This window comes from Canis lupus, chromosome 12, assembly GCF_011100685.1.
Source record: "Canis lupus familiaris isolate Mischka breed German Shepherd chromosome 12, alternate assembly UU_Cfam_GSD_1.0, whole genome shotgun sequence".
Lineage (NCBI taxonomy): Eukaryota > Metazoa > Chordata > Mammalia > Carnivora > Canidae > Canis > Canis lupus.
This window is the reverse complement of record NC_049233.1, coordinates 71,297,446-71,313,640: the sequence shown is the minus strand read 5'-3', so window position 1 is coordinate 71,313,640 and position 16,195 is coordinate 71,297,446.

Genomic DNA, 16,195 nt, shown 5'->3' with positions numbered 1-16,195 from the left:
TTGTGACTTCTGGGAACATAGACACATTCTGGCTTTACCCTGCATCACCCCTTAAACAATCAGAAAAACGTTTTTTTGCTTTGTCTTGTTTTGTTTTGGGTACGCCTGATAACTCACTCCCATCCCCTTCATGTCCATTCATTTTGGATGTCGTTCTGATACTTTAATCTTAGAATTTGTAAAGTACTTGATGTTAAATAAGTAACAGTTTTAGGAATTATGAAGGGCCAGGTCTTGAGCCAGGCAATATTTAGATTATATTTATTTCATACTTATTGGAACTGTGTAATATAATAAGTAACTCCCAAGTCTCGGTGACTTGACACACCAAAAGTGTTGCCTCCTCACGTCACAATCCACTGAGGTCGGCGAAGGTGGAAGGTAGCAAATTACGTGGAAGGTATTTGTATGGGTAAGGCCTAAAAATGATAATGCAATAATTCCATCCAGGCTCCAATGGCCTGAGCTCAGTTGCATGGTCCAAATCTAACTACAAGAGAGCTGGAAAATGCCGTTTGGCTGTGTACCCAGGAAGAAAATGAAATCAGTTTGTTGAACACAGAGCTTCTCATTAGCAAGTATTTGTCCCCAGCGAGTCAAAGGTCCAATTAATATTCCAGCTCTAATATTCCAGCTCTAAGGCAGGGGTCTCTGGCTATGTGGTGTGGATGTGGCTCCGTGGTTCCACCCATCTGGGAGTCAAAAACAGCAGAGACCACTCATCCCCTTCTGGAAAGGGAGAGAGCAAGAGCCCCAGGTGACTCATGGATACACAGAAATTCTGAATTCCTCTATTCTGCGGTGCGGGCCCTTCTTGAGTTGACCACGACTCTGCTCCGTGTGGGGTGTAGTTCACCCGTGTCCTCCAGCAGTGCGCTGTGAAACGTTCCCCTTACCTGTTGCTGGGAAGAGGCTGCAAAACAGCTTGATCGAGGTCTGTTTTAAGTTTCAACCATCAGTCTCAGGCATTTTAAAATCAGGCTTTCATTTTGTCCCTAACAGTACTCATCCCTGCAAAAATTAGTCGGCTTCTGATCCATCTGCTTTCAGAGAGTACCTGTATCAGTAACCGCCGCCCAAGTGTTTTCTCTAAATATAATTCTGTTGCCTTTTTCACCTTTTTTCCAGACCTTTTTGTCTTTCAGCCTTGTTGCAGCTACTTAGTGGCTGATAGACTCATATGAGGAAGATGAACCCTTTATCTGCCTTTGGCCCCAGGCTGAGTCACTCTTTTCAAGGAAGTTTTCACTGAGTCTTTATCCATCAGAGTCTATTAGGATCTCTTCTGTTACTATTTATATCTAGAAGAAGTTGTCTTTCCAACACCTTGGGCAAAACACTTAACCTCTCAGTGTTTCAGATTCATTATTTATAAAATGGAGGTAAGACCTCAATGAGTTGTAAGGTTAAGTGAGAAAAGCCTAAAGGGTTTACAATCATGTCTGGCCCTTAATAAGTGCTCAATAAATATTAGCTATTATTTTTAGTACTGTCATCTTAATTAATGGTGATTTGTACTCAATTTAGCCTATTTTCCTATTTTCTGTCTTGGACTCATTTTACTCCCCACGGCAGGCGTTGAGAACCACTTTGAACCACTTCTTTAATTGCCGAGGACTAGAAAAATCAAGACACATGATTCTCTTTCTTTTCTTCCCCTTTCTTTGTGGCTCTCTTTTTCTCTCTTCCCTTCTCTGGAGCCGGAATACAGCCTGCTTCATTTGGTTCTTCGTACATGGTGTATCTTACCATCTGATGAGGGCAGGAGGCCAGGGAAAAATAACTTAATTTTCTAAGTACATATTTACTACTCTATCACAGGGAAAAGGAATCTTTGATGTGAAATCTCCAGATCTTTCTCATGATAACAGCCTGGCTTGCAAGACTGCGGACTATTATGTAATCCTATTTTGAATGCCAAAAGCTGAAAATTATCTGGTTTTTTCCTTTGTATTCTCCTTAGAACTTTCTAAATCAATATCCCAAGATAGACATTGTCTTAGGTAAAGTAGGATGGAGCTTTTGAATGCCAAAAGCTGAAAATTATCTGGTTTTTTCCTTTGTATTCTCCTTAGAACTTTCTAAATCAATATCCCAAGATAGACATTGTCTTAGGTAAAGTAGGATGGAGTATATATATATATATATATATATTCAGACAGGAAAAAAAATTAAGATTTTACTTATTTTTTTGAGATAGAGTGAGAGAGAGAGCACACAAGCCAGAGGGCGGGGAGCAGAAGGAGAGGGAAAAGCAGACTCTAATGTGGGACTGATGTGGGACTCGATCCCAGGACTCCGGATCACAACCTGAGCTGAAGGCAGTCGCTTAACCACTGAGCCACCCAGGTGCCCTCAGACAGGAAAATTTTTTAAAAGCATATTATGAGGCATACCCTTTCTATTGCAAATATTTTACAAAAGATGATTAGAATAATCATTTCAGAAAGAATATTTTGATTTTTGATAATAGACATCAGGTCTTTTTCTTCTCAAAATGTTTTTTCATCTAGAATTCTCCATGTTATTTTCTAATCTCTCCCCTAATTTTTCTTGAAAAGTCTAAGACATTACATCATATTCTCATCACCCCAAAGTTCACTGAAAATAAATGTTCATTAGTGGCCAAAAACAAATTCAATTTTAATAACTTAAAAAGGTTAATGTCATAAAAATGAGTCTTGTTGATGTGTATTTAGTGAAAATGAAATTTCTATTATAAACTATCTTTTATAGCACAATGCAAATGGCCTAAGTGTGGGTATGGTCCTCATGTCTGTAATATTTCTGTGCTGAATCCTAACCTTAACACCCATTAAGCAGTTTTTTAAGGTCATGAAAAAAGAGACTGGTAGTTATACAGTATATTCGATCATATTATGGCAAAACTGATATTTAAAAATTGGTGGATGAATTCATCAATGTAGGGTGCTTAGCCCTGGCTAAAAACCAAAATGAAAGACACTTATATTCACTGAGTATATTTTTACAGTCAACATATATGAGATTTTCATAAGAGAAAAAGGCAAATGCTATGCAGAGCTTTCAGCTTAGTGGCGAGTTTTGTATGAAAGCATTAGGACTATTTAAAAAGTGAAGTTAGGCAAAAATATTACCTTGAGATTTGTCTTCCATTTTGCTGCAATAGATAGAAGAGAAGACTTCCTTCCGGAAAGATGAATCAAGAGTGGTAACAATTGATTTCCTTCTTGATTCAGTACATCAGGCATCTTTCAAAAGAAACACACACACACACACACACACACGCACGTCTCACAAAAGAGAGAAGAAATGAAGTGTTGTGATTTCAACCCCTCTTCTCTAACACATAAAATAATGTAATACTTAAAATAAGATGCACTTTTATCCCATAATATACACCAGATACTGTGGTATATAAATTACACATACTATCTCTCTTAATTCTAATAGTTCCACACAGGATGAATTTTCAAAAAGGTGACACTGGGACTTACGGAGTTTACGTGACTCTCCAGGTCACAAAACTAATAACTAAGGGCCCAAGAATTTAGGTCTGGTCAATCCTGAGCTCATAGTCTTGATAATTATGCACTAAATGCCTTTAAAACTAATCAATGAGGGAAGCCCAGGTGGCTCAGCAGTTTAGCCCAGACTTTGGCCCAGGGCGTGACCCCAGTGTCTGGGGATCGAGTCCCATGTTGGGCTCTCTGCGTGGAGCCTGCTTCTCCCTCTGCCTATGTCTCTGCCTCTCTCTGTATGTCTCTCATGAATAAATAAATAAAATCTTAAAAAAATAAATAGATAAAAAATAAAACTAATTAATGAAAAATTTTTAATATCTATAACTACTAGTCTCATAGTTAAAGCTTGTTTAGATCTTGTCAAAAAACTCTTTTTAAATCAACAAATAGTACATTCTTGCTTATTTATAACAAGGATGTTAGCTGGCTTTCCCCCCTCCTTTGGCAGACGACACGATCTATCTAGTAAGGAATGGTCTTCATGAGACTATGATGACGACGATGTAAGATGGCCTAGTGCTTCCGCAAAGGTATTAATGGATAATTCTATTCATAAAGACACCTTATGTTTACATGAACATTTTGCTTCTCCAAGTCTGCAGGTATCTTATTTCATATTCTCTTGAGGCCTATGAGGAAAGTAAGACAAGTATGACTGCGTCCTTTGATGGAAGAGTTGAATACAGCATATACAGAAATCCTTCTGTTACAGATGACTTAAAAAAGTCGATTATGACTAAAACAGAGAGAGCAAGAGTGTGCGGAAAGAGGGAGGGCAGAGAGGGGAGTAGAAATATGTAATGTTTGCTACACCACAGCTCTGTTGAAATCCCTTCTTGTTTGGGAAACATTTTCAGCTTCCTGTGTCAGCCCCATTGAGACTGAAGCCAGACCCTGCTGTGCACCCAAGGTGCTGGTATGTGACCTAGGCTCTCCAATCAGACCCACCTACTTGAGACTTTAACTCAGACACGGCAAAGTGACGGAGCAGAAACTGGGTCAGGTCACGTGAGGAAGGCGGTGGCTGTTGGAGGCACCGGGTTCCAGGGCATCCAGGTCTCTGGGCGTCCACCCTGCTGGCCCCCATATCTGTACCTGCCCAAGGAGGCCCGGCCAGTGCGGTGTGAGTATCATTTCTGGCTGTAGGACACCTCGGCCTGACATCTGGCTTTCCTAATTGGAAAACTCTTTCACACTCTTGAATACTTAAAAAACAAACAAACAAACAAAAAAACTACCTTCCGAATTCTTCTACCACTTGTATCTGAGATCACTGACTGACACAGGACAAGGCTATGAAAGCCTCCTAAGTCTTTAAGCGATAAACTCTACTTTTGAGTGTATCTTGAATACAAGTGACAATAATAAACTGAGGGTTTTAATTTTTTAAGGAAAAAGCAAGCTTGCCTATTTAAATCATTAAATTAAGCACCTGGAAAGCCCTAGACTTGCTCATAGGGGACATCATTTCACATGGTGGTAATGCAATGGGATAGTTGAATCTAACAACTTTCAACCCACCACTGTGTATACAAGCAGGTTTTAGGTTGGACATTTGAATTATAATGATGAATAAGAACAGACTCTATCTCCAAAGAACGTATAATCCAGGAAGACCACACTTTTAATACAATAGCTTTCCACTCTTTCTCACAGGGTTCTTAAATTACATACTAATGTAACATCAGTAGATCACATTTTTTTAAACGAAGGAAATATAACTTTCTGATAAATAGTAGAGACAGAAACTTGAAAGTGTTATAATATAAGCTTAGTAATTACTGATCTGCTTTTATATATATTTAAAGAGAAAATATTTTCCAAGTGATAGTATGAGTACTGGGTGCTAACAGATTCTTTAGAGGTTAATAAAGAAAAATTATCTGTACTTTACATTAACTTCATTATCCCTATAATCTTCCAACATGTGCTTAAGACTCACCGATTAAAAATAATAAGGGATAAAATAAAATCAAGTGGAAAATAATAATACTAAAATAGACTAAGGTAAGCATACTTAATCTAATGTAATAAATAATAGATTATTGGTCAATGTTATAGGTTCTATTGTTTTTATATAATTTATGTCTTTATTTAGGTTTATTGCCCCTAAACTTACTAGAAAAACTTCCACAATAAAGTTGTACTAATATGTGAATTTGATGAGATATTTTCCTCTATGATTTATTTTTTTTTCCTCTATGATTTAAATAATTTATTTCTGGAGGGATGACATATGGGCAAGCAATTTTCCTAACTTTGATTTTTTTATACTTTTTGCTTTGGAAAACTTTTGCCAATGCCACCTTCTAAATATTCATACTTATAATATTGATAGCCTCTTAAAAAAAAAAAAAAAAGAAGTGTTTGGGAGTTTTTTTTAAATTAGTTCCAAGAAACTAAAAAAAAAAAAAAAAAAAAAAAAAACATGTAAATTAGCATAAACGTTTATATGCAATAGCAATAAATTATTTTCATTTGCCTTAACTGATTTTACCTTTGCCAGGGATAAGACAAGATAAAATAGATATAGCTAACCTTGTTTATTTATCCTAAAATCTGTCCTCTAAGGAGGCTGCAAGATTTACTCATGTGACTCAGCTTGTAAAGTTCCTCTTGGACAGCATTTCAGAAACTCTAACTTTTGGGGCGAATCTCCCCATTACGTTGTACTGCACCTCTCATTAAGCTTGCAAACATAAACAATATTAGTAGTTTTCAACTTATTAAAAATGATACATTATACTGAGCATTATACTCACATTTGTACCATGTGCCACAGGTATGTTGTTTCATTTAAAGCACTGAAAGCCTTAACTTCGCTGTACAGATGAGGAAACCAAAGCTCAGAGAGAATTAAAATGACATAAACAGAACTGGGTGTTTCTGGCCCAAGGAATACCATAAATGCGGTATCACAGACACCAAGGTGTCCAGGACGTTGGCTCAAAAGGGGGAAGACAGTATTTGGTTTAGGTTTCAATTGTTCTCTTTTAGGCTTTCCAACTGAATACTGGCCAGAAATGTTCTCAGAGTGTAGCCTTTGTGGTGGTGGTAGAGATTTGTTATTTATCTGTGTTTTCTTTTCATTTATTTATTTGAAACTCCAAATTTGAATAAAAATAAATAAATACTCTGGGGCAAGGGGTACCTGAGTGGGTTAGTTTGTTAAGCTGCCAGCTCCTGATTTCAGCTCAGGTTATGATCTTGGGGTCCTGGGACCGAGCCGCATATCAGGCTTCATGCTTAGCGAGGAGGCTGCTTGAGGATCCTCTCTGTCCCTCTGCCTCTCCCTCAGCTTTCTTTCTTAAATTAAATAAAATAAAATAAAATAAAATAAATAAAATAAAATAAAATAAAATAAAATAATAAAATAAAATAAAATAAAATATAACTAGATAAAAAAATAAATACACTGGGGCACCTGGCTGGTTCAGTTGGTAAAGCATGTGACTAAACCTTAGGGTTGTGATTTCGAGGCCCGTGTTGGGTGCAGAGATTACTTTAAAAATTTTTTAAAAAAATAAATAAAATCTTTACCAAAGAACTAAATTAAAAAATTTAAAAATAAAAACCCAGATGCTGGTTGTAAGATTGGCATGAAGTAAAGTTTATGACATTTTGCAATCTATAAAGACCCACACAACTATGAGAAAATATAGTAACTTCTATTTTATACAAGTCTAGCCCTATGATACCTCTAAAAAAACTCACTTTAAGAAAGGAGATGAACTATAAGAAAGTTGGTTTTGAAAGCCAATTCCAGTCTCTAATAAAGATTAAATGCATGTGCTTCTCTGGCAAGCAGGTCCAAGGATGAGATTTATAAAGTTTTAAGTCAGTGTGCTATACCAATTATAGTTGATGTTTCTCATTCCAAAATATGAAATTATTATATAGCCAGAATGCATCTTAGTGGATTCTATAAATGTGAATTTATAGATTTGATGATTTTAGAATAGCTTCTAAACTCCTTTCAAGTAAAAAAAAAAAGTATCATATTAAATTTTAATTAATTCATTCACTTAAATTATCATTAAGATTCTTCCTTCAGAAATAGATTTATATAAACATAATATGAATATGCATGTGGTTAGTAGAAATATCCTTTTACATTGAAAAGGTGTTTTGCACATGCCCTCTTGCCAAAAGGGCTTAAAGCAGAGTGATTTCACTGTTCCTCACAGGCAGTGACACTTGTGACCACATAATAAAATACTTGATGGCTGGGATTCCAGCTCTATAATTCCGTTTTGCTCCAGAAGCACAGTGCCATGACTCACTATCTCACCATCATTAGGTATGTATTGGCTTTCTAGTCCATGTACTAGGAATAAAACCAGACAACTCCGGTGCTCCCAGGACAAAAGCACTTTCACCCTATTAAGCCCCAGCAGTTGGTTTTGGTCTTGTTTTTCAGATATAAGTGAATATTTGCACCAAGGAAATGTAAGGAGCTTCTATCAGGGATCTGGAGTTGTAAGATGAAGATTTAAGATTTTGTTCCATTATTTATGTTCTATTTGGCCCTGAAATATCGACAAAAGTTCCTACTTCTTCATCTATTAAAATGGGATTAAACATTTTTTAAGGAAAACCTCAAAATGGTGATGCAATTGTTTAAAGAAACAGCCCAGTCTGATGGTATTGGAAAAACAATTTTTTTTTTTTTTAGACAAAAGAGAAAAGAGAGAAGAAACAAAGAAAATCCTGGACACCCTATATTCCCAGAAACTACAACCAAGTTTCCTTATTGAGTGCACTATGGTTTTAACTGTATATTCTATGCTGTTGTTGTCGAGTGGAATATTGCAAATCCAACAAGAAAAGAAAGAATATTGGACTTGCTACTTCATTGGCCATTTCGTCTCTCTGCATCTGTTTTCAAACCTGAAAACTGAGGAGTTTGAAACCAAATTATCTCTAAGTTACTTTTCAGTTACAACTTTGGTAATTTTGGAGGTCTTTAACACATAACCTCCACATTTGGGGCTAATCAACACCAACAAACGTACAGATTTCTCTGACCCAGAAAGTTCAAAACTTTCAGCACTGCATTCATATTTTGGAAATATCCATTCACAAAAATTCTAGCACTAGATTATAAGATTAAGCACTTTATTTATTTATTTATTTATTTATTTATTTATTTATTTATTTATTTATTCATTTATTTATTTATGTCCCCCCTCCACCCCCGGGTCCTGCCATGGGCACCCTGTCTCCCCCTCCACCCCTGGGTCCTGCCATGAGTGCCCTGTCCCTCCATGAGTGCCCTGTCCCCCCTCCACCCCCGGGTCCCTCCATGAGTGCCCTGTCCCCTCCACCCCCAGGTCCCTCCATGAGTGCCCTGTCCCCCCTCCACTCCCGGGTCCCTCCATGGGCACCCTGTCCCCTCCACCCCTGGGTCCTGCCATGGGCACCCCATCCCCCTCCACCCCCAGGTCCCTCCATGAGTGCCCTGTCCACCCTCCACCCCCGGGTCCCCCATGGGTGCTCTGTCCCCCCCACCCCCTGGGTCCTTCCATGGGCGCCCTGTACCCCCCACCCCCCAAGCACCTCATTTATATTTTGTAAATATCTACTGGTCAGAGTTGTGCAATATTCCCTTAGCCAGACCATCTTTAAAGTAATCATGAAGATAAAGTAGGGAAAAAAACTGAGGGCTGAGGGCTCTGGAGATTAATATGTTGCATTTCAGACTTAATTGTCAAAGTCTAAATAACACCTGGGAAAATCTTGTCAGTGTGATGTAATTGTCCAAGTAATTGCAGCATTTTGGAAATGTAAACCAACTTGGTTTTCAATTAATAAATGGTAGGAGCACTATTATAGTAGTGACAGCCTGTTAGCTTATTGCTCAAATGAAATGTTGGTCTCTACACATTCTATTTATTTTTAATATATCATTTGCAAAGCAGATAGGTCACTAAATCTAATCTACTGAAGGTTGTGTAGTATTTCCCCTCCAGTAGAGGAAAGGATGATGGGAGGAAAATAAAATGAGCCACAGGTAATGGCACAGCTCGGTGCAGCTATCCCTGGCATCGTAGACGACAATTGTCTTAGGTGACCAGAAGCACAGTCACATCGCAGGCTGCATGTGCTGTTGCCAAGAGGTACAGTGCACAGCAGCTCAGCGCTTGGGATTGAGCCACTGAGAGGAGAGCGGCCACGGCACAGCCTCCCCCATAAGCCTCACTAGAAAGAAACTCCCCGCAAGCGATGTTAGAATAAATAAAAGAAGGAAACCTCATTCTTGCTTTAAGGGTGTCAGAAGTCCATCTCAACCCTATGTGAAGTCAGAAAGAAGTGTTAGAGGTGGGATCTGCTCATTTTTGTGCCATTTTTTTTCTTTTTGCTGAAAGCATTCATATTTACTCAAATAACTCCCCTCCGAAATCATGTATTAATTCCCAAAATGTCCTCTTTTTAAATTTTTTATTGGAGTTCAAGTTGCCAACATATAGCATAACACCCAGTGCTCATCCCATCAAGTGCCCCCCTTCAGTGCCCATCACCCAGTCACCCCATCCGCCCGCCCTCTTACCCTTCCACCACCCCTTGTCTGTTTCTCAGAGTCAGGAGTCTCTCATGGTTTGTCACCCTCACTGATCTTCCCCACTCAGCTCCCCTCCTTCCCCTATAATCCTTCTCACTATTTCTTATATTCCCCGTATGAGTGAGACCATGTGATGATTGTCCTTCTCCAACTGACTTACCTCACTCAGCATCATACTCTCTAGTTCCATCCACATCGAAGCCCATGATGGGTTCTCGTCCTTCCTGAGGGCTGAGGAATATTCCACTGTCCACATAGACCACAGCTTCTTTATCCATCATCTGTCGATGGACACTGAGGCTCCTTCCACAGTGTGGCTACTGTGGACATTGCTGCTATAAACATCGGGGTGCAGGTGTCCCGGCGTTTCCCTGCATCTGTATCTTTGGGGTAAATCCCCAGCAGTGCAGTTGCTGGGTCGTAGGGCAGGTCTATTTTTATCTCTTTGAGGAACCTCCACACAGTTTCCCAGAGTGGCTGCACCAGGTCACATTCCCACCCACAGTGCAGGAGGGTTCCCCTTTTTCTACATCTTCTCCAACATGTGTGGTTTCCTGCCTTGTTAATGTTCCCCATTCTCATTGGTGTGAGGTGGTATCTCCTTGTGGTTTTGATTTGTATTTCCCTGATGGCCAGTGACGCGGAGCATTTTCTCATGTGCGTGTTGGCCATGTCTATGTCTTCCTCTGTGAGATTTCTCTTCATGTCTCCTGCTCATTTCACGATTGGATTGTTTGTTTCTATGCTGTTGACTTTAATAGGTTCTTTATAGATCTTGGACACTAGCCCTTTATCTGAGAGGTCATCTGCAAATATCTTCTCCCATCTGTAGGTTGTCTTGTAGTTTTGTTGACTGTTTCCTTTGCTGTGCAGAAGCTTTTTATCTTGATTAAGTCCCAATAGTTCATTTTTGCCTTTGTTTCCCTTGCCTTCATAGATGGATCTTGCAAGGAGTTGCTGTGGCCAAGTTCAAAATGCCCCATTTTTACATCTTTCTCCACTCTAGGGAGTTCTTTGGTGATGATATTATTGTAAATGTTCAAGATAAGATTTTTATTCCTTTGAGTGTTTATCCTCTCTGTTAATGAGCCACCCTCATTTCAAACACTCTCTCTCTATCCCCCCTCCCCAAAATCAGTGGTTTAATTTCTGCCTAGCAAGTCCCCTGCAATCAGTTGTATTACAGTGACAATAACAGAAAAGAGCCTAGATGGTGGAGTGAAAGTTTCGATGTAGTAACATTCTTCTGACTTTCCTGTCAATACTTGGGATATCTAGAATTAATGCAGCATGTTTTCTCTGAATTTCTCTATTCTTTGGAAAGATCAGATTGAGGTCTTAGGAAGGCAAAAGTTTTAGGCTTTCAAATTACATAGATCTTGGATTCAAATGCAGGATCCATCCCTTTGTAGCTGTGAAGTCAAACAAATTGTTTAACCTAAACCTTAGACTGCTTATCTATAAAATGTGCAAATGAATTGGACATATTCTCCAAAACTCATGAGGGTCACATGATATAACATATGACACTACAGAGCACAATGAATGGTTAGCACATAGAAACACTCCGTAAAAGGTATTATGTTCAATATGATTATGTTATGCTATCCATTTCATTCATTGTTTTAAAGTTTCTCTTATATGATCTTTCTTTTTCATAGTCCATTCATACATATTTACAAAGAAAAAAAGATCATAAAGTTAAATGTAGGTCACCTACACATGAAAAATTTGGCATTTAAAATATAGTTTTCATTGTTTTGTGATTTAATTTTTCTAGATATTTATTTTTACGGGATTTTGCAAAAGTATCAGTCCACGATGGATGAGGCCGTGAGACCTGAGGGAAACATACTGGTCTTTTACTGCAAATAGCCATAAGGCTCTGCCTACAACAGGACATCTTCTCCTTTAACCTCAATGCAAATACCTGCATGGCTGGGAGTCAGGGCCGGCATCTCTAACAAGCTGCAGGTTGAAGCTGATGCTGCTCAGAGGAACACACTGGAAGTGGTAAAATATTAGAGGACTCAGATAAGCCCGCAGAACCTCTGACCCATTTATAGTCAGTAAACAACTGTGTTAGTCACCACAAATAAATTCTCTTGGTCGGAGGCGCCTGGGTGGCTCAGTCAGTTGAGCATCCAACTCTTGGTTTCAGCTCAGGTCATGAGTTCATGGGTTGTGACATCCAGCCCTCCCTCAGGCTCCCCGCTCAGCTGGAATCTGCTTGGGATTCGATCTGTCTCCCTCTGCTCATCTGCCCAGGTGTGCATGCTCTCTCTGTCTCATAAATAAGTAACTAAATCTCTCTAAAATGTCTAAAAAAATAATAATAAGCAAAAAAAACAAAACAAAAAAACCTCTCTTTAAATAAATAAATAAATAAATAAATAAATACCCTCTATTGGTCACCTTACATCAACTGAGTATACTGATGACCTATATATAAAACTCAATTAGGAGAAGGGAAAATGTTTGTGTTATCCAAATTGCATTACGATACATCAGCGTTTGTGGAGACATTTGCAGTGTAAATATGCCATAATGCCTTTACTCTCGATAGAGACAGGATCTTGGCTCCCCGTCAAACATAAAGGTATCCTCCGAGAGACAAGGAAAAGAGCTCTGGGATGCTAATCTTTCCGGAGCAGAGGCCAATTCTCTTGTGTCGCAGTGAAGTTGGAAACCTCCTTGTGAAAAAGAGAGATGGGACGTTTCTGGGATGTTTGCCTCCTTCCTGTTGTGGGGAGGGTGGGAGAAGAAATGTCACTGAACTCTTGGATTTTGTTAAAAATGCCTGTGGTAAAGTAAACCCCAGGCAAAGAACTGGTGGGGAAGCTGAACACTGGAAGAGACGTCCAACAGCACAATGAACAGGGAAACACGGGCATCTAATTTCTAGATAGAATCCAATCACTGCTCCTCCGTCGTGAGACTGTCAAGATTTTCACGTGGGTACTGCTGACTCAGGTGCCCTTGCCCACCCATCCATCTCTGCCCTCAACATCTAGCTGACAATCATTGCCTTTTAAATGAATAATTAAGCCCTACTTAAGAATATATTTTAGAGTTTCTCTTTGAGTCTGATATTAAAATATCAGAATATTCTCTCATTCTAATTATAATTTAAAATATTAAAATATTTTAATATTTCAATATTCTCTGGTGCAGAATATTGTCCCCCTCCCAAGACCATTTTATTCCTCTATCAAATCTCTGCTGACAAATAAAACTATTACATGGAGACCTTTGTCCAAGCATTTGAGACTCTAATAAAGTCTAAGAAATTTCTTGCTGCTTACCTGAATCCACAGGCTTTTGTGGATATGTTGGTAGAATTATGGTTTTCTATGTCCTTGTCATGTGTTCATATTTTTCCTTGAGCAATTTGAGTGACAAGAAAATCAAAAGACCTTCAGAGGCAGCCTCTGATCTTTTAATTTCTTGAAGTCTCTAATAGCATTTAACTTGCCCTGTACTAAATGAATGCTATTGATTGTTTAATTTTATTTGTGCATCCAGAACGAGTATTTTCTAGAATTTTGTTTTGTTTTTCTTTTGAGTGAACATAGTAAAATAATAAAAATGACTATTAGAAAATGAAAAAACATAGAAAACATTTTGTATTCCCCAGCTTTCTATTATGATTAATTATCAGCACTCAGAGAAATTTATTTTATCGAAATATTCATAACATATCTATAATATTTCTGCTTTATATTAATTATACCCCAGAATAATTAATTACTCAAAAATTGTAACCTATTGCCTATCATGTGCTAACCATTAAACTAAAAACTGTACTAGGTTATGGCTTGTGAAGCCCACAGTTGTCAGAGAAAGATGCAATTGTAATTAATAACATAATGTTAAGCACTAGTGATGGTACAATATTTTTTTTTGCAAATTAAAATACCAAGGAAGGTTCCACAAAGGAACGTGAGCTTCATTGCACTGAATAAGAGTGTATGCTCTGGAGTCAAATAGATCTGAGTTCTGTCACTGATCAGCTGCGTAATCTTGGATAAATTTAACCTCTCTAGGCTTATATTTGCTTAGCTGTAAAATTAGTGTCCTTGGGCTTATTGTAAAGTCTAAGCTGGAGCATAGAGAATGAGAGGCAAGGAGGCAGAGGCCACATGTCCCTCATCCTCCTGGCCTCACGGCGAGGTTAGATTGCATTCTCAGTGCAAAGGGTCTACACTGGAAAAGTATAAGCCAGGAACTAACAAGATGTGGCTTATTTACTTTTTATAAGATCATTCTGGTTGCCGTGTGGACAATATTAGCAAAGAGGAAGGTTGGGCTGTGGTGCATTGAGGCCTGAGGTCCCGGTGAGAAGAAGAACACTTGCACACCTGGAGAAAGTCAGGGATTGTTTTTTTTTTTTTTTTTTTTTTTAATTTTTATTTATTTATGATAGTCACACAGAGAGAGAGAGGCAGAGACACAGGCAGAGGGAGAAGAAGGCTCCATGCACCGGGAGCCCAATGTGGGATTCGATCCTGGGTCTCCAGGATCGCGCCCTGGGCCAAAGGCAGGCGCCTAACCGCTGCGCCACCCAGGGATCCCAGGGATTGTTAACATAGTCTTGGGAAGCAGAGTGTGACGGGGCAAAAAGCAAATGGAATAAAGAGAAAAAAATGGAGCTGAGAGAATCTACTGGGACAGAAACATAAAAATAAAAAAAAAATTATAGATGGAGAGATACTGTGGGGCAGAATTCACATGGCAAGAGTTTTAGGGTATCAAAAAAATAAAAAATAAAAAAGCATAATCTGACCTAAGAAGAATAAGTATATGATACGAACTTAAACACTTTGATAATATGTTTCAGAGAAAAGTTGCATTTTTTGAGGATTCAATATAGATTATTGGGTATACTTCATCTATCTAGATACCCGAAGGCAAGAAGTGATCATTTAAAATTGCATATTAGAAGCAACATATTTATATAAACACCAAATATTAATTGCTTTCTCTATTCCTTTACTATTCTAAAGTAAAACTTGTACTCTCTGATCAATGATTAAACTGAAAGGCTTTCAGCACATCTCTCAGAACGAGGTTTTACTAGGAAACAAAATATTATGTGCCTGGTATGAAAATTATGATATAACAATTTTTCTTAAACAACCTATATCTCTTGGTGAAAGAGTGCCTGAGAACTGGCAAACATTTTATTTGATTCTTCACTAAGCCTGGGTTTATTCTTGTCACAGTAACTTATTTTATCTTTTGAATGTGTTATCACCTTGGAAAGAAAAACGTCTCTTTTAAAAATATGAACTTTATGAAGTCTGGCGAAGGTTTGTGAGAATTAACCAGGTATGTCCAGGCAACTGCCACACTACTGCGCCTGCACATACCTGCGGGCAGACTCCAAGGCGGCTACCATTTATTGAGCACCTGCTGGGAGCTGATGTCATGGTAACCCTGGGCTCATAACAAGAAATAAACCTACGTGGACCTTACATAGGATCATTCACTCATGAACTAGGTATTTATTGAGCACCTATCATGTGTCAAGAACCGTTCTAGACACATAGAGACAACATTGGATACATTAGACAAAAAAAAACCCCTGCCTTCACAGAGCTTATAATTAGTGAGGAAGAAAATATTTGCTAAAATTAAATGACATTATTCTTGCTTATACACTAGACATATGCGGATTATATAAATGTTTTCAATTAAAAAAAATAAATGTTTTCAATTTAAGTTACTTTAGTTTTTAAACAGTGATAGAGATTACTCATCAACTTTAAGCCCTATGTATGAATTGATGACTTCCAGCAAGGATATGGTGTTCCCCTGGATCTATTACCTTCCTCATCGTTATACTTGAGGACTGCGGGTGCCAATCCGACTGTTTAATTAAACTTTAGAGTTCTTCTCTCCTATGTAATTATCACAAATATTAGGAGATGCCTGTGGTTTGTAGGTTGGTTATTTTGCCATGCTTTGATTCTTATTCAGAGACACACGAAAAAAAAAAAAAAAAACGCTTCAAAGTGATTGCTAATGGATTTTGAAGTTATGACTTAAGCAAAGCCATGAAACAAAAACTTTAACTGCAATTTCAAACACCTATAATGAGTTCCTTCAGAAAATTCTCCTGGAAGCT